This window comes from Pelodiscus sinensis, chromosome 6 (assembly GCF_052426305.1).
Source record: "Pelodiscus sinensis isolate ZL-2025 chromosome 6, ASM5242630v1, whole genome shotgun sequence".
In the NCBI taxonomy this organism is placed as follows: Eukaryota; Metazoa; Chordata; order Testudines; family Trionychidae; genus Pelodiscus; species Pelodiscus sinensis.
In genome coordinates this window covers 54,423,405-54,449,257 of record NC_143057.1, presented here as the reverse complement: position 1 = coordinate 54,449,257, position 25,853 = coordinate 54,423,405, and the positions used below count along the sequence as shown (strand labels likewise).

General features: G+C 40.6%; 1 long non-coding RNA gene across 1 annotated transcript in view; it reads left to right on the top strand.

Annotated features, from left to right (window-relative positions):
* The window catches only part of LOC142830059 (uncharacterized), a 115,831-nt gene that overhangs the window by 71,618 nt on the left and 18,360 nt on the right, over positions 1-25,853 (top strand). Inside the window, exon 2 of the long non-coding RNA XR_012905083.2 lies at positions 24,995-25,148. This is a non-coding gene — a long non-coding RNA (uncharacterized LOC142830059). The remainder of the gene's footprint in view (positions 1-24,994; positions 25,149-25,853) is intronic.

The following is a 25,853-nucleotide window of genomic DNA, read 5'->3' as shown; positions in this document are numbered from 1 at the left end:
TCCTTTCTGGTTGAAATGGCAAGAAACTGTTTTTTCTTTGTGATCCTGTCTAATGTCTGTTTTGTGGGCATTGAGTCTTTGGCGAAGTGTCTGAGACATTTGTCCAATGTACATAGCAGACGGACACTTTCGGCACATGATAGCATAGATTATATTTCTGGATGCACAGGAATATGTATTCTTGATCTTATAACTCACTTGGTTAGGCCCAATAATGGTGTCAGCAGAGTGAATATGTGGACAAAGCTGGCAACGGGGTTTGTTGCAAGGGAAAGTACCAGGGTTGGTATTAGTGTGGTATGTCCTGTGGTTGTTGGTAAGAATCATCTTGAGGTTAGGTGGTTGTCTATAGGAGACTATGGGTCTGTCTCCCAGAGCTTCTTGGAGTTTAGTGTCCTGTTCCAGTATAGGCTGTAACTTATTGATAATGTGTAGAACAGGTTTAAGTTGGGAGCTGTAGGTGATGACAAGTGGTGTTCTATTGTTGGTTTTCTTGGGTCTGTCTTGTAGTAGATGGTTTCTAAGTATGCGTTTGGCTCTTTCAATTTGCTTTTTTATTTCTCCGGGTGGGTAGTTGAGGTTTATAAATGGTTGGTAGAGATCCTGAAGTTTCTGGTCTCTGTCAGTGGGATTAGAGCAGATGCGGTTGTATCGAAGGGCTTGGCTATCGACGATGGATCATATGGTGTGTGCTGGATGGGAGCTGGAAGCATGCAGGTAACTGTATGAATCAGTGGGTTTTCTGTAGAGAGTGGTGTCTAATTTTCCATTGTTGATTTGTACTGTGGTGTCCAGGAAATGGATCTCTCGTGTGGAATGGTCCAGGCTGAGGTTAATGGTCGGGTGTAGGTTGTTGAAATCTCTGTGGAATGTCTCGTGTTTCTTGGCCATGCGTCCAGATCATAAAGATATCATCAATGTAGCGTAAGTAGAGAATGGGTAAAAGGGGACGGGAGTTGAGGAAACGTTGTTCTAGGTCAGCCATAAAGATATTAGCATACTGTGGGGCCATGCGTGTACCCATGGCTGTGCCGCTGATCTGGAGGTATAAGTTGTTCTCAAACTGGAAATAATTGTGGGTGAGAACAAAGTTACATAGGTCTGCTATCAGGTTGACAGTCGTGTCCTCTGGGATAGTGTTTCTTTATCATGGATTTTGCTCGCATAACTGCTGGCTCTGTGTGTGTGTGTGTGTGTGTGTGTGTGTGTGTGTGATTGTTTTCATACTCTTAGCTGACATCTCTATGCTGGCAAGACTTTGCCGCATAGACCAAGTCTCAGAGTCTGCCCAAAATGGAAACGTTACTGTCCTGATTATGCAATCAGTATCTATTTATCTCCAGGTTCTCTCTACATAGAAGTACCTGAGAGCTCGACTAACATTAATTAATTTATCCTCCCAACTCCCCTGTAAGGTAAGGAATTATTATCTATTCCATCTTACAAATAGGGAGCTGAAGTATAGAAAAACTATGCCCCAGGTTCTCAGAATTGTTCAGCTGCCATTTCGGTGCCAAATTAGAGGCCCAGATTTTCAAAAAAGCACAGCAGAGTTTTTTGTAAAATCTGGCCATAAATATCACAATGGGAGACACTAGGCACTGAGCACTTTAATAATCTGGCCCTGCTTGACTTGCCCAGGGTCACACAGGAAATCTATGGCAGAGCGAGGAATTGAATCCATCTTTCCAGAGTCCCAGTACAGATACTTTACAAGAGCAGAAATTTACTGTAAAAAATGACAACGTCACAGAACTGCACAGAATAGAGAATTTCAGAGAAGTACAATTGCTGGAGGAAATCAAACATAATGTTTTTTCTATATACTTGGGAGACAAAGGATATTTCGTCTGTGTGAAAAATGTATATTATCAACGGGTAGAAATCTCAATTATTGGAGTAGCAGAAAGTATTATTTTTTAAATGTATTACCTAATAAAACTGTAGGTAATTCTGGGAACTGCTTTCTAACCTTTTACATAACTTAACATTGGTTAACGGTGAAATATCACATAGGGTGTGTCTAGACTACCTAGTTTTGTCGACAAAAGTGGACTTTTGTCGACAAAACTATACCAGCGTCTACACTACTGCTGAGTTCTGTCGACATAACGTCGACAGAACTCAGCAGTTTTGTCGACGCTGGTATACCTCATTTTATGAGGCATAACACCTTCTGTCGACAGAACTCTGTCGACAGAAGGTGTTATTGCCTGTAACGTTGCGTCCAGACTACGGAGTTCTGTCGACAAAGCAGCTTGCTTTGTCGACAGAACTCAATGTGTCTGGACGCTCTTTGTCGACGGAAGTTTTGTCGACAGTATCTGTCGACAAAACTTCCGTCGACAAAACGCGGTAGTCTAGACGTACCCATAGGTGTTACAGAAGGGGAGATTATTACAATACATAAGAGGCAGCACACACGGCAGACTTTTCTTTATAAAATTCTAACGACTTTTGAAGTTATGTAAAATAGGTATTTGATGTCAAAAGTCAACTTATGTTCTAACTGCAAGTGTGATGTGCTAGGTGTATTGATCTGTTAGCAATGAACTGAGTGGACATAAGGAGATATGTCAAAGGTTAAGGGATGTCCCCATCCAGGGATTAATTTAGTATGATCTTGAATCTGAAAATTCGTGCCTAAGGAAAAGAGTCTTCTGCAATAAGATTTTAAATTAGATGTAAAATTGGTGAGGGAAAAGAATACAAGAAAATTGTTTTAGATGCCCAGAGCCGAAGAGAGAGAACCTCTGGTGTCAAAAATGGCAAAACTGATAGAGCTCTTCAATGTTATCAAAAAGTTTGATATCCTCAGATGAAAGTGCAAAGTATTGTTATTATCGGCCCATTCTTGACTAAAAATATTTAATGAAACCATTAACAAGCTATCTATAGTCACTATCCTAATCTTTCACTGTAACTGACTCAGTTTGCCTGCCTAAATGACTAGTTATGAAGATCACTTAGGGTATGTCTACACTACCCCGCTAGTTCGAACTAGCGGGGGTAATGTAGTCATCCACACTTGCAAATGAAGCCCGGGATTTGAATTTCCCAGGCTTCATTTGCATGAAGCCGGCCGGCGCCATTTTTAAATGCCGGCTAGTTCGGACTCCGTGCCGCGCGGCTACACGCGCCATGGACTAGCTAGTTCGGATTAGGCTTCCTAATCCAAACTAGCTGTACACCTCGTTCCACAAGGTGTACAGCTAGTTCGGATTAGAAGCCTAATCCGAACTAGCTAGTCCGTGCCACGTGTAGCCGCGCGGCACGGAGTCCGAACTAGCCGGCATTTAAAAATGGCGCCAGCCGGCTTCATGGAAATGAAGCCCGGGAAATTCAAATCCTGGGCTTCATTTGCAAGTGCGGATGACTACATTACCCCCGCTAGTTCGAACTAGCGGGATAGTGTAGACATACCCTTAAGAGGAATATTTGACACATATATGCAGTTTCTCTGAAACACCACTGACCAAGTAAAGAAATCCCAAGCACAATAAAGTTGAAATCTCAAGGCTATGTCAGCTTCATTAAATAGACACAGTTTGCCTCTAGCAGTACTGTATGACTAGATCCAAAATCCAATAACAGTCATAAATATAAAGAAGGCGTTGAAAAAAAAAGTGAGGTTTCTCACATATATTAGTTCAAAATAGATTCTCCAGAGACCAACAAAGAAAGGACTGTTGAATAGCTTGACTTTAAACTGACTCAGAACCTTCTCTCTGATCCACCAAATGAATAGGACCTTCTGTCCAGGGGAAGAGATAAAGTCCTCAGATAAAGTTTGGAAGAACTCAGTCCACCTAAAGCCCTTGGTGGAGCTGTGGACTCTAGTATGCTTATTAGCATGCATAAAGTTTCTTCTATTGTTTTTAATATGTTTTTTTCTGTAATTCTTTCTCTTTAGGACTAAATGTACTTGCTTAGAAGGAGCAAGTTATGTTCTAACTGCAAGTGTGATGAGTTAGGTGTAGCTAGCAGTTATCTTGATCAAAGACTCTGAAAAGAAAGCAAAGCACAGATACTGGTCCATTTAGATATTCTACACCTATCACAGGCTACAGCACGAAATTGTGCAGCTTGGAAAAAACCTCAGTCAGAAGGGAAAGAGGGTCCTGGAGCCTAGAGTTGTGTCATTTCGAGGAACCACAGAGGAAGAACATAGCCCAAATTGCCAGACACTACTACTGCCCTGAAGTATGACAAAGGCTATCACCTGACAAAGAAGGAAAGATTATTTGCTTACAATAACTGGAGTTCTCTGAAATGTGTGGTCCCTATGTGAATATTACTAACCTGCCCTCTGCTGCCAATCCTTTCTTCAAACAGTCTGTTGGAGAAGGATCTGTAGAGGTAGTTGGTTTGATTTTCCTGTCTCACGTACATGTATACAGTGGAATACAAACAGAGACACCACGTATCTCAAAGAATTCCAGTTTCTGTAAGGTAAGTCATTTTTCTAGTCACACCATTACTTAGCAGACAAGACTCCCTTGGGTCAATAGTGTTTCAGAGGCCACAATACATAATGCCCGTTACTTACTGTTTTATTAAGTACATAATAGTTGCCCAGTCCTGATGCTGCACAGTACACTGGGTACAGTAAGACTGTCTAAACTACATCACTTTTTTGACAAAGGGATATAGATTAGGCACATAGATATTGCAAATGAAGCTGGGATTTAAATATCTAGTGCTTCATTTGCATAATGGCAGCTGCCGCTTTCTTCAAAATGGTTTAAAAAAAAAAAACCTGCAGTTTAGATGGGGCATTTTCAACAGAAATGCCCCGTCTAAACTGCCAGGGTGTGGGGTTGTTTTTTTTCTGAAAAAGCCCCGTTTCGAAAAAAGCAGCAGCCGCCATTATGCAAATGAAGCATGGGATATTTAAATCCCAGCTTCATTTGCAATATGTACATGCCTAATCTACATCCCTTTATCGAAAAAGGGATGTAGTTTAGACACATTCTTAAGGGAAGACTCTGTATCTTCTTTCATCCCTAGTAGCACAACAGCAAGCAGGTCCTGAACCACAGCTAATATAATTCTTTAGCAGTTCACTTTGAAAGCTTCATTGAAATGGTATCTGAGTTTGACCAAAACATGGACATAAATAAGGCTTCATTCCTTCTTCCATTGAAGTCAAGATCCCATTGACTTCAACAGGGTCAGAATCAGACTGTATTATTTTTCTATTCTAAATGGAACAAGACCAAAGGAGACTGCTAATTACTGATATCTTAGCAAAATAGAAAACTGTGAGTGTCTCATTTAAGCAGTGGATTCGACATAACATTAGTTCCATGGAGAGGATTACTCCAGAGGTTTTTCTCATTTGCCTCAGTGCTGTTTATGTTGGCATATTTGGCCTCCCAGTGTATCATAAAGCAAATAATACATCTGCTCTAAGTATTTATTTAAAATGTAAATTATACTCAGAAGTATGATTTTACAACTAATTTTCAAGAAGAAAACAATAGTTACTAACAAGGGTTGATACTCTGTTTTCTCCAGTAGATATTGTACTTCATTGAATTATTGGAAGAAAAATATATGCTGCAGTAAATAAAATTTACTGTGTTGAAATTAAAACCTTCATGTGCCAAAAGATATAAAAGTGGTCCCATTAAGTTCAGATGTTAACTCTTTTTTTATTGTTAATACTGCATTACAGTGACATTTCTGTAGACATGTGATGTCCCCATCAACATCAAATGAGTACATTAAGGTTAGGAGTTTTATTACAGTGAATACAAGAATGAATGAGAACAAATCAAACATGCTTGTGCAAAATGCTGCAAAAATAGAATGACATTGTTGGTTCTGACTGACAATGGAATCATTACTGACATTACTGTCTTCTAATGTTTCTTTTTCAATACACAGGAAGGAGAAGAGTTTCACGTTGTCTGCGAAAGGATTAGGTCCAGCTTTGCCTGTTTCCACTCTTCTACATTTCTTATTGCCTCTTTTGTGTTTCAACTTTATTAGAGAGATAATTTCTTCCCACATACACCTTATATTTTGACGATTTTTTCAACTCCTTGACATTGTATTGTATTTAAAGAGAATTCTCTTGCTAGAGCCATTTTAGTTCTAATCCCTTTGGTCTTTGTTTGCTCCTTAAAGAGAGCCATTTTGAAAATGCTAGAAATTAAAGTACTTTCTTTCTTTTTGTAGTGAGCTTAGCCCAGCAGTGAAAGCTCTCTCACATGGCACTACTACATATCTTGAAAAATAGTACAACTACAGTTTCTGAAACAACAGCTGAACAGAATTTGTTCCGGTCTATATTTGCAGTTACACAGTTTTCAACATTGGGGCAACTTGCACTTGTGGTAGACATCCATTGATATAAGTAGGTAAATCCTTTAGGGCTTATCTATGCTAGAAGTTAAGCTGCATTTATGAAAGGCGTGAATTTAAAATATATTAAATCCTTGTGTGGACTCTCAAAATATACTTAATGCACTTAAACCAGGAATGGTCAATAAAATGGTAGCGGTTTACCAGGGTTAACCCCTAGCAGGCCACTGCCACTATATTTACCTGCACCTCCACAAGTATGGGCGATTGCAACTCCCATTTGCCATGGATTGCTGTTCTTGACCAATGGGAACTGCGGGAAGTGGTGCAAACTGGGACACTGCTTCCTGTAGCTCCTATTGTCTAGAGCGTGGCAATGGGAACTACAATCACCCGTACCTGTGGAGATGCAGTTTAATATAGCAGCAGTGGCCTGCCAGGAGTTAATCCTGGTGAACCAGATCTGTCCCATAGGCAGTATTTGACCACCCCAACTGAAACTAATACACTTTAAATTTAGACCTTTTATTAATTCAGCTTAATTTCCTATGTATACATGCTCGCATTGTAGACAATGTTTCAGAAGTCTGGGAAGGTTTGAAGGACCATATGCTGAGGCTGGCAGTTGGAAACTGTGAGCCTCTTAACAAAGATTTGAAATCTAGAACCCTGTGTTCATTGGTCAAGCCTTAACCAGGGAATGGGGCTATCTGGAAGACCAGGGCTTTATAAAGCCTGCTTAGTGACCTGGAAGCTTAGCAACCAGGAGCAGCTAACAGGGAGTTTAGAGGGGGAGTTGGAAGGGGGCTAGATACACTTGGCATTCTTGAAAACATTTAAACTGAACCAAAGCTACCTCATTTAAATAAAACCCCTATCACTAACCTTATTATCTGTAGGAGAAAATGCAGGCAGAAGCCCGGGAGCAGAGTGGAGGCTATCCAATGGGTGCAGAAGAGCACATGGATCATCAGAGACATCTCTTAGGGGAGGGTCTATTAACAGAGGTTCTCTATGTCCTAGTAAATAGGAGAGGATGGAAGGTGATAAAGTATGGGTAAGATCAGATGAGAAACTATCAAATTAAAATAGTCTAAAACACCATTAATTGGCAGACAGATAAATAATGATAAATTTTAGGTGCTTATACACAAATACTAATAGTCTAAATAGTAAGATAGGTGAACTGGAGTGCCTCATGTTAAAAAAGGATGTTGATATAATAGAAATCACAGAAACTTGGTGTAATGAGGACAATCAATGGGACACAGTTATACCAGGGTATAAAATATATTGGAAGGACAGAACAGGTCATGCTGGTGGAGGAGTAGCACTATATATGAAAGAAAATGTAGAATCAAATGAAATAAGAATCTAAAATGAACCAAAATGTTCTGTAGATTCTCTATGGGTAGTAATTCCATCCTCTAATAATAAGAATGTAGCAGTAGGAATATATTATCAACCATGGGTATGCCTACACTATGAGTTTTCTCTGCAAAAAATATGCTAACGAGGGACTCATTTGCATGAGTTGTGATCTCATTTGCGTATTTTCTGCTGATCCGTTTTTGTGCTACGGGGTTTTGCGCAAAAACAAGCAGTGTGGACGTTTTCTTTTTGTGCAAAAACCCCTTTTTCCGCAAGATCCTTATGCCCCCAAAAAGGGAATGGAAGAAAATATGCAAATGAGATCATGACTCATGCAAATGAGTCTCTCATTACCATATTTTTTGCTGAGAAAACTCGTAGTATAGATGTAGCCCACCTGACCAGGATAGTGATAGTGACTATGAAATGCTAAGGAAGATTAGAGAAGCTATCAAAAATAAATCTCAACAGTAGTGGGGAATTTCAACTATCTCCATATTGACTGGGTACACATCACCTCAGGATGGGTTGCAGAGCTCAAATTTCTTGATAACTTAAATGACTGCTTCTTGGAGCACCAGATTCTGGGACCCACAAGGGGCAAAGCAATTCTTGATTTAGTCCTAAGTGGAGTGCATGATCTGGTCCAAAGGGTAAATATAACTGGACCGCTTGGGAAGAGTGATCATAATGTAATAAAATTTAACATCCCTGTTGTGGGAAAAACACCTCAGCAGCCTAACACTGGCATTTCATTTCAGAAAGGGGAACTACGCAAAAATGAGGAGGTTAGTTAAACAGAAATTAAAAGGTATAGTGAGAAAAATAAATCCCTTGCAAGCTGCATGGAAACTTTTCAAAGACACCATAATAGAGGACCAACTTAAATGTATACCCCAAACTAAAAACACAACAAGAAAACCAAGAAAGTGCCACCGTGGTTTAACAACCAAGTAAAAGAAGCAGTGAGAGATAAAAAGGCATAATTTAAAAAGTGGAAGTTAAATCCTAGTGGGGAAAATAGAAAGGAACATAAATTCTGTCAAATTAAGTGTAAAAATATAATGAGAAAAGCCAAAAAGGAGTTTGAAGAACAGCTAGTGAAAAAATCAAAAAGTAATAGCAAAGTGTTGTTTAAGTACATCAGAAGCAGGAAGCCTGCTAAACAACCTGGACAATCAAGATGCCAAAGGAGCATTAAAAGATGACAAAGTCATTGCAGAGAAACTAAAGAATTCTTTGCTTCAGTCATCATGTCTGAGGATGTTAGGAAGAGTCCCAATGCTTATCCAGTTTGAGGTGTCGTCAGCAGAGGTTTTGGAACAAATTGCTAAGCTTAACAGTAACAAGTCACCAACCCCAGATGGCATTCACCCAAGAGTTCTGAAAGAACTCAAATGCAAAATTGTGGAACTATTAACTGTGGTTTGTAACCTATCCTTTAAATCAACTTCCATACCTAATGACTGGAAGACAGCTAATGTGATGCCAATATTTAAAGGGTTCTAGAGGTAATCCTCACAATTACTGGTAAGTCTAATGTCAAATTAGTTGAAAATATAGTAAAGAATAAAATTGTCAGGCACATAGATGAACATAATTTGTTGGGGAACAGTCAACATGGTTTCTCGTTGAAAAGGAAATCATGCCTTACTAATCCACTAGCGTTCTTCGAGGGGGTCAACAAACATGTGGACAAGGGGGATCTAGTAGATATAGTGTACTTAGATTTCCTGAAAGCATCTGACAAGGTCCCTCACTAAAAGCTCTTAAGTAAAGTAAGTTGCCATGGGATAAGAGGGAAGGTCCTCTCACAGACTGATAACTGGTTAAAAGACTGGAAATGAAGGGTAAGGATAAATGGTCAGCTTTCAGAAAGGAGAGGGATAATTAGTGGTGTCCCACAGGGATCCATACTGGGACCAATCCTATTCAACATATTCATATATGATCTGGAGAAAGGGGTAACAAGTGAGGTGGCAAAATTTGCAGATGATAATAAACTGCTCAAGAAAGTTAAAACTAAAGCAGACTGTGAAGAGCTTCAAAAAGATCTCACCAAACTAAGTGATTGGACAACAAAATGGCAAATGAAATTTAATGTTGATAAATGTAAAGTAATCCACATTGGAAAAATAATCCTAACTATGATGGGGACTAATTTAGCTATAACTACTGAAGAAAAAGATCTTGGAGTCATTATGGATAGTTCTCAGAAAACATCCACTCAATGTGCAGTGGCAGTCAAAAAAGCAAACAGAATATTAGGACTCATTAAAAAAAGGGATAGAGAATAAGACAGAGAACATCTTATTTCCTCTGTGTAAACTGCATACAGATGTGGTCACCTCAACTAAAAAAAGATATATTGGTCTTGGAAAAGGTTCAGAGACGGGCAACAGAAATGATTAGGGGTTTGGCATGGGTCCCATATGCCAAGAGATAAAAAAGACTTGGACTTTTCAGCTTAGAAAAGAGGAGACTAAGAGAGGATATAATGGAAGTCTAATATGACTGGTGTGGAAAAGTGAAGAAGAAAAAGTTATGTACTTGTTCCCCTAACATAAGAGCTAGGGGTCAACAAATGAAATTAATAGGTAGTAGGTTTAAAACAAACAAGGGATGTTTTTCTTCACACAGTGCACAGTCAGCCTGTGGAAATCCTTGCCAGAGGAGGTTTTGACAACCAGGATTTAAACAGGGTTCAAAAAAGAACTAGATAAATTAATGGAGATTAGGTCCATCAATGACTATTAGCCAGGATGAGTAGGAATGGTGTCCCCATCTGTCAGCCGACGGTCAGGGCAGTGAGTTCCTTAGGACCAGCTGAAGTTCTTTTAAATTGTGCTTGGTTCTGTTACAGCAACTGAAGGAGTCAGGTTAAAGCTTAAACTGTTACTATTTTATTGTTACAGGGTAAACTTAGTTGTTAAATGCTACTGCTGTGTTACAGATAACACAGCCACTACAAAGGACAGGACAGAAATTACACTAAGAAGTCACTTACAGGTACCATGAAACCCTTTTGGTTCTCTGACCTCTTCTTAAATGCATGGAAAATAGACACATAGCAGGTATATATTCTCACCCCTGCGTTCCAGACTTGGCGTGGCAGTGTCTTTCTCTCAATCCCTCGGGAAGAAGTAGGACGAGGTTGGGCGTCCCACAGACCTCAGGAGACAATCAATACCTGCCAGCAGGTATAGATGATTGGAGCTCAAATGGGGTGGGCTACTAAACCCCTCTTTATACTCCTTGGCTACGTCTACACTGGCCCCTTTTCCGGAAGGGGCATGTTAATTTCAGAAGCCGTAATAGGGAAATCCGCGGGGGATTTAAATATCCCCCGCGGCATTTAAATAAAAATGTCCGCCGCTTTTTTCCGGCTTTTAAAAAAGCCGGAAAAGAGCGTCTACACTGGCCCCGATCCTCCGGAAAAAAAGCCCTTTTCTGGAGGATCTTATTCCTACTTTGACAGGCAGCGCACCTGCGTTCCCAGGGCATCAAAGATTGACTACCTTTCTCTTGCTCTCTGGGGGACGGACAAGATGGGGTTCGTGTCTGGCTACACCATCCTCTGTTAAAGGCTGGGATTGTGTGATGGGAGAGGGATTGCTTCACGATTCCCTGTTTTGTTCACTCCCTTTGGGACATCTCGCATTGGCCACTGCTGGAAGACAGGATACTGGGCTAGATGGATCTTTGGTCTGACTCAGTATGGCTGTTCTTATGTTCTTAAGTTTCAGCTGTGTCTTTTGTAACAGCATCAAGTTTGCACTGATAGTTTTAGAGGGAAACAGAATCCAAAGAAAGAGTGAGCCAGAACTTATAAGAAATTTTCTTTAAACATAATAAGAAACTGCGAAGCAATTTGAAAAATTTCTAAAATATCGTTTTCATTAATCAGTTATTTCTGAATCTTAGCTTTATAACATTTTTTTCTCTCTGTAGCTAAAGAAATAGATCTGGTTGTGTGGCAGTTTTTGTGTCTTCTAAATATAAATCTAGCACTAAATAGGATCATATATCCTGATATTTATGTGTTTATTGTATGCTTCATCCAGCAAAATTTTGAAAATAAAATACAGAGAAACAATCATGGAAAGCCATGACTGAAATTATAGTCCATTGAAGTCTACCGTGCAAAAAATTAAAAAACTATACTTTTTGGGGGGTTAAGTCAGACTATATACTAAATATACCTAACTTCTGCTGGAGACTTAAGATCTTCTGAAGAGACACTTCCCTTCAGTAGAAAATATATTTAAAGGAAATATAATGTGATAGAAACTAGAGAGCTGTGTCTAGACTGCATCCCTTTTCCGTAAAAGGGATGCAAATTAGACACATCGCAATTGCAAATGAAGTGGGGATTTAAATCCTCCCCACTTCATTTGCATAAAAATGGCTGCCGCTTTTTTCCGGCTCGGAGCTTTGCCCGAAAAAAGGGAGCACCATCTACTGAAAGGCATGGGATGCGTAGTCCTAGGGATGGGGGTTCCACGGCCACCACCCCCAAAAGGAAACGATGGGTGGTGGTGGTCGGGGACTCCCTCCTAAGAGGGACTGAGCCATCCCTCTGCCGTCCGGACCTGGAATCTCGAGAGGTGTGCTGCTTACCGGGAGCTCGCATTCGGGATGTCACTGAGAGGCTTAGCAAGCTGATCAAACCTTCAGATCGCTACCCCTTCCTGCTTCTCCATGTAGGAACTAATGATACGGCCAAGAATGACCTTGAGAGGGTTGCTGCGGATTATGTAGCGCTGGGAAGAAGGATCGAAGAATTCGGAGCGCAAGTGGTGTTCTCGTCCATCCTCCCTGTTGAAGGGAAAGGACTGGGCAGGGATCGTCGAATTGAGGACGTAAATGCGTGGTTGTGCAGGTGGTGTCGCAGAGAGGGTTTTGGTTTCTTCGACCATGGGACTCTGTTCCGGGCGCAAGGATTGTTAGGAAGAGATGGGATCCACCTAACGAAGAGAGGAAGGAGCATCTTCGCGGGCAGGCTTGCAAACCTAGTGAGGAGGGCTTTAAACTAGGTTCTTCGGGGGACGGTGACCAAAACCCTGAGGGGAGTGGGAAAGTCGGATACCGGGAAGAAATGCATAGAGCAAGGAGCGAGAAAGGAGGACCCCAGTTTCGAATGGAGTGCAATCAACTGGTTACCTGAAGTGTTTGTACACTAATGCGAGAAGCCTGGGCAACAAACAGGAAGAACTGGAGGCCCTGGCCCAGACCAAGAAATATGATTTAATTGGGATAACAGAGACTTGGTGGGATGACTCGCATGACTGGAGCGCTGTCATGGAAGGGTATAGATTGTTCAGGAAGAATAGGCAGGGGAGAAAAGGAGGAAGAGTTGCAGTATATGTAAGAGAGCACTATGATTGCTCTGAACTCCAGTATAAAGAGGGAGAAAAACTTGTTGAAAGTCTATGGGTCAGGTTTAAAGGAGCAAACAGCAGTGATGTTGTGGTTGGTATCTGCTACAGGCCACCAAACCAGGTGGATGAGGTAGATGAGGCTTTCTTCGGACAACTGAGCGAAGCTTCCAGATCGCAGGCCCTGGTTCTCATGGGGGACTTTAATCACCCTGACATCTGTTGGGAAACCAATACGGCAGTACACAGGCAATCCAGGAAGTTTTTGGAGAATGTTGGGGATAACTTCTTGGTACAAGTGCTGAAGGATCCGACCAGGGGCTGTGTACAGCTTGACCTTCTCCTCACAAACAGGGAGGAACTAATAGGGGACGTAGAGGTGGGTGATAACCTGGGAAGCAGTGATCATGAGATGGTAGATTTCAGGATCCTGACCAAAGGAAGGAAAGAGAGTAGTAAAATACACACCTTGGACTTCAAAAAAGCAGATTTTGACTCCCTCAGAGATCTGATGGAAATAATCCCCTGGGATGTTAACATGAAGGGGAAAGGAGTCCAGGACAGCTGGCAGTATTTTAAAGAAGCCTTATTGAAGGCACAGAAAGAAACCATCCCAACGCGTAGCAAGAGAGGCAAACCTGGTAGGAGACCGGATTGGCTTACAGGGGAAATCCTTGGTGAACTTAAGCACAAAAAGGAAGCTTACAGAAAGTGGAAACTTGGACAAATGACTAGGGAGGAGTTTAAATGTATAGTTCGAGAATGCCGGGGGGTTATCAGGAAGGCGAAAGCGCAAATGGAGTTGCGACTGGCTAAGGATGTGAAGGATAACAAGAAAGGTTTCTACAGGCATGTCAACAAGAAGAAGGTGATCAGAGAGGGTGTGCAGTCCCTAATGGATGAAGGAGGTAACCTAGTGACAGATGATGTGGGGAAAGCTGAAGTACTCAATGCTTTCTTTGCCTCTGTATTCACGGACAAGATCGGCTCCTGGACTTCTGTGCTAAGTGACGCAAGATGGGAGGAAGATGGACAGCCCTTGGTGGGTAAAGAACAGGTTAGGAACTATTTAGAAAAGCTAAACGTACATAAATCCATGGGTCCGGACTTAATGCACCCGAGGGTACTGAGGGAGTTGGCAAATGTCATTGAGGAGCCTTTGGCCATTATCTTTGAAAAGTCGTGGAGATCGGAAGAAATCCCGGATGATTGGAAAAAGGCAAATGTAGTGCCCATCTTCAAAAAAGGGAAGAAGGACGATCCAGGGAACTATAGGCCGGTCAGTCTTACCTCGGTTCCCGGAAAAATCATGGAAGGGATCCTAAAGGAATCCATTTTGAGACACTTGGATGAGAGGAAAATGATCAGGAATAGTCAGCATGGATTCACAAAGGGCAAGTCGTGCCTGACCAATCTGATTAGCTTCTATGATGAGGTAACTGGCTCGGTGGACATGGGAAAGTCAGTGGATGTTATATACTTTGACTTTAGCAAGGCTTTTGATACGGTCTCCCACAATATTCTTGCCAACAAGTTAAGGGAATGTGGATTGGATAAATGGACGGTAAGATGGATAGAAAGATGGCTACAAGGCCGGGCCCAGCGGGTAGTGATCAACGGTTCGATGTCAGGATGGCGGTCGGTTTCTAGTGGAGTGCCCCAAGGTTCGGTTCTAGGACCGGTTTTGTTCAATATCTTTATTAATGACCTGGATGAGAGGATAGATTGCACCCTCAGCGAGTTTGCAGATGACACTAAGCTGGGGGGAGAGGTAGATACGCTTAAGGGCAGAGATAGGATCCAGAGTGACTTAGACAAATTGGAGGATTGGGCAACTAGAAATCTTATGAGATTCAACAAAGACAAGTGTAGAGTCCTGCACTTGGGACGGAAGAATCCCAAGCATAGTTACAGGCTGGGGACCAACCAGTTAAGTAGTAGTTCTGCAGAAAAGGACCTGGGGGTTACAGTGGATGAGAAGCTAGATATGAGTCAACAGTGTGCCCTTGTAGCCAAGAAGGCTAATGGCATATTAGAATGCATTAAGAGGAGCATTGCCAGCAGATCCAGAGATGTCATTATTCCCCTTTATTCGGCTTTGGTGAGGCCACATCTGGAGTATTGTGTCCAGTTCTGGGCCCCCCACTACAAAAAGGATGCGGAAGCATTGGAGAGGGTCCAGCGGAGGGCAACCAAAATGATTAGGGGGCTGGAGCATATGACCTACGAGGAGAGGCTGAGGGACTTGGGTCTGTTTAGTCTGCAGAAGCGAAGAGTGAGGGGGGATTTGATAGCAGCCTTCAACTTCCTGAAGGGAGGTTCCAAAGAGGATGGAGAGAGGCTGTTCTCAGTAGTGACAGATGGCAGAACAAGGAGCAATGGTCTCAAGTTGTGGTGGGAGAGGTTCAGATTGGATATTAGGAAAAACTATTTTACTAGAAGGGTAGTGAAGCATTGGAATGGGTTACCTAGGGAAGTAGTGGAGTCTCCATCCCTAGAGGTATTTAAGTCTCGGCTTGACAAAGCCCTGGCCGGGTTGATTTAGATGGGATTGGTCCTGCCTAGAGCGGGGGGCTGAACTTGACGACCTTCTGGGGTCTCTTCCAGTTCTATGATTCTATGATAAGGGGATGGTTGGATGAAATAACAGGATCTTGGTAACTAATTGACCATTCATTATCAGTTGGAAATAGGTCAATGGAGGGATGATAGGAGTTGCTATAGGGAACTTTCTGGGTGTCTGGCTGGTGAGTCTTGCCCACATGCTCAGGGTTTAGCTGATCGCCATTTTTGGGGTTGGGAAGGAATTTTCCTCCAGGGTAGATTGGCAGAGGCCCTGGAGGTTTTTCGCCTTCCTCTGTAGCATTGGGCACAGATCACAGCTGAAGGACTCTCTGCATGTTGGGTCCTTTAAAGTATTTGAATGCTTCAATATCTTTGATATAGGTGAGAGGATTATTCTAAGAGGGGTGGTTGAGATTCTGTGGCCTGCACTGTGCAGGGGGTCAGACTAGATGATCATAATGGTCCCTTTTGACCTTAAAGTCTATGAGTCTATGAGTCTATGAGCCAGTCTAGATGCGGATCTTTCAGAAAAGGCTTTATTTTCCGAAGGTCCGCGTCTAGACTTGCGCTTTTTTCGGGCAAAGCTCCAAGACGGAAAAAAGCGGCAGCCATTTTTATGCAAATGAAGCAGTGGGGATTTCAATCCTCGCTTCATTTGCAATTGTGATGTGTCTAATTTGCATCCCTTTTACGGAAAAGGGATGCAGTCTAGACATAGCTACGGTGAAAGAAGATTGAAAAAACTATTTTAGCCACTGCTTTCCAGCTTTATCAAGGACACAAAAACAAAATATAGCTATATTGTAGATATTTGAAAAGTTATACTGGTGAATTCTTACTGTTGTTTTATCCTGCTAGCTATTAGATTTCATTGCTGGGATATGTCCAAGTTCAAAATATTAATATCATATTTATCTGTTTTTCCATTATAAAAAATGATATGGTTAATATCTGAATAGATATAAATATATGGTGGGAACTATTTTCCTATGAGGCACCAGCATCTATTTCAGCAGATATTATCTGTGCACAAGACTGGTACAAGTCAATCTTCTTAAGAGAGTTTTACAATTAATATGAAGTTTTTAGACGTCAGGTGGTAATAAAATTATCACACAGCTCACACAGAAATACCACATAACTCTAGCTTGACATATAGATACCCTGCAACTAAAAATAAATTTAGATTTGCTTTCTCCTGAAGAAAACAGGAACTTATCACAGCTGGCCTGCATTATTTTCCAAATCACATTTAGCTATGCTGTATATATACCCAGCAGCTCTGAACAAACACCCTAAAAATTGCAAATATTAGTCATCCATTTTAGTTTGGAATGGTGCACAATAGTAATATGATATTTTATAAATACGGATAGATATCCAAGTTTGCAAAATGTTATCACAGCCTTTATCCTGTAATGTAACAAGTGTATGATGACAGCTGCTCCACAAGCTTTATGTTGCAGGGAAACATGCTTTTTAAAAGCACAATTTTAAACTAATGATAAGTGTGCATGCAGATGTTCAGACAGTTATAAATATGGAAGTGATTAAAATCCCAACTTTGCCTGCAACATGCGTATGCACATATTTCCAATTTTTTAAATGTAGCCCATTACAATAATTTTTTAAAAATACAGCTTCATTTTACGTTAAGATCCAGGTGGACAGCAGCTATACACATGCACATTACTTTCATGCTATAAATATAAACAAACAAAATTTATATTGCTTGGATTATATTCTCAAATTTAGCTGCACGGAGCTGTATAAGAACATATTTATGTGCCTAAGTATTCATGCACAAATATGTTGTGTGTGCAGTCTCACATACATAGCTAAATTCTATACCTTGGCTTAATTTTTGTACACACATTGGACATTTGGAGACATAAATTAGTGCACATGCACTAATATTTCTATGCAGCTAAGTACTGTATGTGCCTTACTTTGAAAATATAAGTCATTATATAAATGATAGTGTTACACTAAGGGTGTGTCTAGACTACATCCCTCTGTCGCCAGAGGGATGTAAATGAAGCACTTGGAAAGTGCAAATGAAGTCAGGATTTAAATATCCCGCACTTCATTTGCATAATCACTTAATGGTGCTCTTTCGAAAAAGCGCTATTTTGAAATTGAAACTGCAGTCTAGACATGGTTCTTTCGAAAATAGAAGCCTTTTTTGAAAGATCCCGTAAAGCTCATTTTTTGAGGAGTATAGGATCTTTTGAAAAAGGCTTCTATTTTTGAAAGAACTGCATCTAGACTGTGGTTTCAATTTTAAATAGCGCTTTTTCGAAAGAGCGCCATTACGTGATTATGCAAATGAAGATCCCTGCTTCATTTTCACTTTCAAAGTGCTTCATTTATATCCCTCTGCCGACAGAGGGATGTAGTCTAGACACACCCAGCCTAAGGCTTTAATTTAGTGGCCAGATCACAGGAATAGATGAGTGCTGTACCTGTTTCTGCACTGAGCCCCACCTCAGCCCATTTCTGCACCCAAACTCCCAGCCAGAGGCCCCACCCTCATCCTGCTCCTGAACTCTACTGCCCAGCCAGACCTCACAGCCTCCATCCCATCCTGTACCCATTTTGTCATCAAGGGTGGTTGGCTGGTGGTCTGCAGAAAGGTTTGTGTTGAGTGGGACCTGGGTCAAAAAGTTTAAGAACCAGTTGTGTAGGTAATTAAGTTAATATCTCATTTCATTATTAACTTTAAAATATTTGGAGATCTTTAGAGGGGAAGTACATTAGAATTATATAGTGTTAAATCAGATTTATCCAGCATAGCTTGGGTTTTTACCTCCTTTTCTGGGGGGGAGAGGGGAATGAAGGGAAAATGTACCGCTTTATTGAAATGATTGTGCTTTTCAAAACTGTATTGTTTTTATTATGTTAAGTTTAGTATTTTTTTTTAATTGAAATTCCATCAAGTGTTTTTTTTCTTCATCCCTGCAAATTCTTATCATTCGTTACATTTTAATAAAAAAGGACTATCGTCAAGTTGGTTTTCAATAACATTGTTTTCAAACCTCAAGCATTGATTTAGCTGTACCAAGACAGTATAAAACATTTGTACTACTCCAAATTTATCTGTTTAATATATTGTTTTCTGGAAGGTTAATTGAGAAACACTCCTATTCCAGGTCCATCCTATATATGTGGTTCATCTTCCTTTAAGTCTCTTTCAACATTTGCCCTGTTGTGTCAATTCTGAGCACTGGACATGATTTGGGGATTCTGTCTCCTTTCTGTTTGACTTTATGAGAAGCAATCCCATTCCAGAGACATCCTGTTTTCCTGCTACAACCAAACCCATATGTTGCTTTAAATTAGGAGAAGAGGAAGCTGCATACTAAATTTGGTGGTCCTAGCTCTTATCATTTACGAGGAGTTCTTGATCAAATAAATAGACACACTCTAAATATATGGTCGATTATCAACCATTAAGTTGAGGGTTAAAATGTTTTCTTCATCGTGTAAGTACATAATGGTGTTTTGATTATAAAATTAGCCTACTATTTAGTTTATATAATATTTCTCAGATTCAGCTATCACTCTTCCCTCTTCTCTCCCCTACTCATCTACTCCTTCTTCTTCAGGTGCCAGTTATAGTGGCTGGATTAAGAGGTTATGAAGAACACCTCAGTGGCTGGACCTTTTGAAGTGTTTCTCTATCAGGCTATGTTTACATTACACTCATCTTCCAGAAAAAGCTACAGAAATTGAGAACCACAATTTGCGTTGCTTTTTCCACTTTTTTTTTCGAAAAAAGAAAAATTTTGTTTTTCAGTTCTAAACAACTTATCGGGTGAAAATTATAAATGATATACACATTTTCAAAAAAATTAAAATATTTTTAAAATTCAAAATCAAGATGGACAAATTTTAAAATTGCTGAAACAAAACATTTTGGATTATCAGTTCATGGAAATGTTAGAGATGTCATTGTTTTCATCCCAGTTTAAGGTAGGCTCAGCTGGCTCTAGCTGTCTACACTGGGCCAAGTGTCGAAAAAAACCCCTTTTTTTGGAACATCCCTTCTTCCTTGTATAAAATGAGGTTTACAGGGATGCCGAAAAAGTGCATCTGCTCTTCTGAAAATTTTTTTGGAAGAGCAGATGCATTCCCTGGACATGGCAGAGTTTTTCCGGGAAGGTATCCCGGAAAAACTCTGTAGTGTAGATTTAGCTTCAGCTGGTTCACTTTTCTTGAAGAGTTGCTAACCCTGCTACATTCCGAAATGTGATGGGATTAATTTGCTTGGGAAATATTGAGCCACTAGCTGGGCTTCAAGTGACAACTGTTTAACTGGGAATAGGCATATATATTGGTTGGATAAATCTTATAGTTCCTCAGACTGAATAGTGGGAGAGATAATTCCCTTCTTCCCCTCACCTGCCCAACCTGCCCCTCAACACCCTTCAATATGAGGGAGATCCTTGTGGAGTTTTACTCCATTATTTGCCCAGCCTTGTAGGGTGGCACAGGATAATCTCTCTGAACAAGAATGTTCTTTAAAAAAAATAAAGTATGACCACTCAATTATCAATCCCTGTCTTATGAAAGTGAGAGAGCCGCAATATTGCTTGACATATCCAAATGTGCTCAGAGCAACCAAATATAAGCAAAGAATTCAAGCAGCTATTAAAGCATGGTTTAAAAAAAAAATCCACTTCCTCAACCACTTTGTGAAGAAACATGAGAGAAACTGTATGTGAAATGGCTGTAGTGACTTAAAAAAGAATACCCTGGAAGATCTGGAGGACAGCTGGGCACAGATGTTGTTTATCTTGTCTACAAACTAAGTGTGAAAACATTCTCAGGATTCTGCATGCTATTACTAGTCTCTTAGGATTTTAGATGCAGTTAGTAGTTTGGAACAAAGGCTCTGGTTCATTATATAAATGTGAGTAATATCTTTTCCTAGTTCTCCTTTGACTTCTCAATAGTATACAGAAAACAATTCACAAGTTACGCGAGAATCTTAGGAGGTTTAGAGGTTTATTTGGAATCCCTCCCCCAAAAATGTCTCAATGCTTCTCTAAAGCTTCTCTAGACACACAATAATTATTTTTATCCTTTTCTTTGTCCAGGGCCAGTGATGGGGATGGAGCTACAGGGATTGAGGGAAGTTGCCCCACAGTCTTGTGATTTAAAAGGGTCTGAGACTCCATGCTGATGCCACCACTATTGTAGCTGTTGGATCCCTGGGTCTTTTAAATCGCAATCAGAGCCCCATGTGGTCTGGTTTGAGAGGTGCTAAGGGACATGTCATGCTGTCCAGTCAGTGCTGAAGGCCTCTTCAACCTGAGGTCCCTCCCCTTCTGGGAGGACCTGGAGCCAGCCCCATCCAACAGTGCCCAGGGCCTGGTGATGTCTGTCACCAGCCCTATCTTTATCTATTCTGATTCCTTTCTTTCAACTTCATTCTTCCTAACCCAGCTGATTTTTCTGTCATTATCACCCAATTCGTCCTCTCCCCTGACACCCGGTCCTTTTCTTGGACCTTGTAGTTAGTCTTCCACGAACTTCAGAGGACATGTAGACTCCTATTCCTCTATTTTGCAAGCCAGAGGAACTGACTGCTAGCCTGAACAGGATATTATGTGGGTTGTATTAGTCATTTTTGCATTCCCAAAAAGCAATTATTAGAGCTGGTAAAAAATGCTATTTATTTCTTTTTAAAATGTGAACAAAACAGAACAGAATGGTTTCGTTTGAAACTTTTTGGTAGAATCTCAGGTTTTGGAACAATATTAAACATTTTTTTTTCATTTTTTGATCTTTAGCCTTTGAGTGTAGCTCCATCTCTTCCTTTTTCCTCTTGCAAAATTGGAGATAGAAGAATGATGATGGGGAAAACCTGCATGTCCAAACATTTTGGAGATTTTTTTTTTTCATTGAAAAACAGGAAAATTTTCTTCTAAAATGAAAATTTGCTGAAAAAATATCATTATGGTCAAAAAGCCATTTTCCATGTTTTGATGGAAATACTTTGGTCAGCTCTTGCAATCAAAATGACCATTATTTTAAACTAACTGAACAACAAAGTAAGAAAGAAAGAAAAAAAAGGTCTCCATGAGAGCACAGAGTGCCTATTCCAAGATCCCATTAATATTTGAAATGTATCACCACCATTGTACAGGGTGAAAATCAGTATATAATTTGTACCTTAATTTATTGTTAGTGTTATTACTACATTTGTGGAGTGCTTTAGGGACAATGGTTTAACATTGTGAGGAATAATGGATAACTCTTCTGTGGGCACACTAGACAAGGAATAAGGTTGCTGCTTCTTCCTCATAGTTTGCCGGCCATAATTAAGGCAAGAATGTGGCCTCTCTGTGCTGCCCTCAAACCCAAGGGTGAGAAAACATGAAGCACTATAAGGTATTCAGTGTCTGATGTCTTGTCACTGTCCCTGAGGAGGAATACATATCAATATGAGTGTGATGGGGCGCAGACACGGAAGACCCCTTGAGGCTGCTTCCCGGTATGCTGATAAAGCCATTGACACTTGCCTCCTTGCTCTCTGGGGCTTCTCACTGCCTTGTTCTGCTGGACCAGATCTCCTGGTCTCCCCCAGCCAAGGTACAGAGCTGCGTTCACTGCTCTCCTACCCACACCCCAAAGAGTAAGACAGACACTGAAACTCTTCAGGTCTGAGGAGAATGCAGTTTCAGGCACAGCTTCCAGGGAACCCATTCCCCAAATAGATCAGAACCCCCAAATAAATCATTCAGGTAAGCCTCCATTACAAATTAAAGGAAGATGTACACATTGATTGTTCTTCTGTGCAACAATTATTTACACTGAGCTTGGTAGTAAATAAAAGTGATTTTATTAAGTACAAACAGTAGGATTTAAATGGTTGCAAGTGAAAACAGGTAGAGCAAAGAGAATTACAAATTTAAAATAAAACCTGCATAGCTAGTTCTAACATACGAAAGCTTATTGCCAACTTTCCCTAAAACTGTTCTTATTTCAGCTAAGCCTCCAAGCCAGGGAAGATTGTTTTTCCCTTGGGCTGTGGCTGGCAAGACACACCCAAGAGGATAACCAGAGACCCAAAAGCCTGAAAACTTTGCCTCCTAAATAGCCTTCCTTCTGGGCGGGAATTTTTTGTTTCTACATTCCTCCTTTCCATGGAAAATTACCTGGTCAGACCCTATCAGTTGGGGTCCTAAGACCAACCACTGCTTAGACTTAAAGGACAAAGGAAGCATTTACAGATGATCACCCAGATGTTGAGGGAAACACCCTGATGGCTTCCATTTGCACATTAAAACCATAAACCAACCCATACCCTATATCTCTAACTTTACATACAAGAATGATACATACACCAAAACAAGATATATAGGTCCAGCAAATTGTGACATTAACAGTGAGGTATTTTGTCCAAAGCATCTCTGAGTTATGCATATTTGTATCCATAAGTCAATTTTGTAAAGTGTAAGGCGGAGGCCAAACTGTCACAGTTAGCGTAGGGAGATTATGCAATTGAGATGCCTAATTTGGTTCTGTGATGGGCTGTGTACTCCATACAGGCCACAAAGAGATTAATGTGAGCCTGAGAGGCCAAATAACATACCTTGCAACCCCTATGAGACAAAGACAGGTTTAACTGAACATTAAATTCAGCAGGGGATCGGGGTGGGGAGGTGGGCGGTGATCATAATGCTAGGAGTTTTGTAGCAGAAAGGGGCTGTAGGGAGAGAGAGAGCCTGAAGTCACTCTCTGGAGGAACAGTAGTGATAGGAGGTGGTCCAGGGAGGCAGCAAGGAGTCTGAGGAAGTAAACCTTTGCAGCCAGCTACAAGATCCCTAATCTGGTATCCAGAATAGAGGGCTTCTCCTCCCAGCCATAGAGGAAAATGAAGTGAAACTTTCCGCAGTCTGGGGTGTAAGAGCCATGGTTTGCAGACCTGCTTTAAGATCACTGGGCTACCTTGGTTAGACTCGCTGATACCTCGGAAGGGGAAGACCAAAGCACAATTGTCCAGTCGCCAATTTGCAGAAAGAGACTCCACCATGGTGCCAGAGCAATTGTCAGCAAGGGGCATCATAAGGGGAGATAGCTGCCATGCCTGGCCACAAGAAGGTGCACTTGTGATGAGGGAACTCCTTCACAGGTACCATCAGATCCTTCAGCTTTGTCTGTGTTGCCAGTTCATAGCTCTCTGAAATATGCAGTCTTCAATGCAAGTACCATCCTCGTAAGCTGTAGTTGTCCAGGTCCTAGTACAATGAGGCCTTGATTCTGATCAGAGCCTGAAGGAGTTTCTGCAATGAAAATAATAATTACAGTGATTATGCCCATAGGATCTCATATATATTATGCAAACAACTATATATGGAGATTAAATATTAAGAAAGACATTAAATGAATTTGACATTCAGTATACCAACAAGTTTTACAATACATCAGAAGAGTGTTGTCATGAATATGTAAAATATTATGATCATTGCCATACCTAGCTAATTGCATTTGAAACATGCTGGCCATAAAATAATTAATTAGCAGTACAGAAAGGCATCATGATACCAGCTATAAATACCAAACATGACTAATTATTTCAGTCGTAAAATGATCCTGCCAAGTAATTTATAATGAAACTCTATGTTGAAAAAATGCCCTTTTCCCTCCACACTTTCAAAGGCAACCTCTGTTGTTGAAGCTATTCTATTTTGTGATATTGTCAGTACTAGTAGATACCAATTTGAACATAAGCTAAAATGAAACTAATCTAGGATTTTTGATGTTCTTTAAGCTGTTTTGTGATTGTTGTGGAAAATTCAGGCAGATTCTTTTGTTGTTGACATCAAAAGTGGCGGGTCACTCTGGATCTGCTGCATACATTCTGAGCTCAAGCTAAAATTGATTTCCTTTTTTAAAAAGCAGCTGGCATTACAATGAATAGCCTTCTTTCGATTTTTCTGTTCCACTGAAGCATTCAGCAAATGCAGCAAGCATAATAGGCTGAAGTAAACAGTGTCAGGTTCTGTTATATCAGGAGCTCTTTTAAACCAAGCAGACAAGCTATCATCAATGCCTGAAACCCTGGAAATCGTAGTAGTGACTGAAAATGAGTTTATTTCCTGACAAGTGTTTTGACGACATTTTGAAGAATGGAAGGAGATGCTTTGCTAATTACTGTGGCTGCCGCTTGTGCAGTCATGATACTGTTTCATTAATGAGCAAAAATAAACTGCCTGCGTGAGGCAGTAATAGAATTAGAACTTCAGTGAACTGTATCTATGCCAGTGATTTGGACTTTCAATATCACGTAAAATATGGTCATATCTCTTCAGTTTGCCGAGTATTAACATATCTGCTTTGTTTTCCCTCTTCTACAGTGTTTGCCTGGCTACTTCAGTTGGGTGTATCAAGAAATCTGCTGAGATCATAACAGAGCCCTGTCATTTGGCTGGGATATTCAGTGAGCCCTCTAGTTTTATCCCACCCTGAGGCAATCAGTTAGCTTTGTGTGAAGCAGCCACAGTCAACAAGGTAAAACACCCAATGGAAATGGTTGTATATTGCTTTGGAATGTTCTTGTGAAATGAGGGATCATGGCTGGAATGGAGTGTCTGCTGTTAACAGGAAAAGGGCTGATAGATGAGAGCTAGACTAGCAATTATTCTACTTGTGTGGAAAGAAGAAAAGACTAATCATATTTATATGAGTATGATTTTACATTAAATCAATCCCTTTGAAAATATACTAACTCCAGTTTCAATGGGGCACCAGAGTGGAAGACTTTCAGATTAATATCTAAATTGGACTGGACATATTGCAAAGTAATAGCAAGACGCTGTCTTAATAGGATTCCAGATTGAAAAATGGTGTTGAACTCAACTCTCAACTTTGTGCATTTACAGAGAGTTTACAGAGAGTTTCTACTCTACTCAGCTTTGGCCAAATGCACGGATTGCACTCTATCAGTAGAAGTGTGATTTTGCTCATTAAATCCGTGGTGTCCAACCAGTTGTGAAGCAGCTATTGCAATAGCGCACTATCTACAATCAACCAGCCAAATAACCACATTGTTCACGCCAGCTAGCCACATTCAATTGGCCAAATAGCACATGTTGCTAGTGGCTAGCGTGTTGGATACCACAGCATTAATTGATAGACTAGGAAGAAACTTTTGTCACCTTTATAATGAGTAAGACATGTAAGTAATTCATATGTCATTTTTAGCTATCTGGTTGC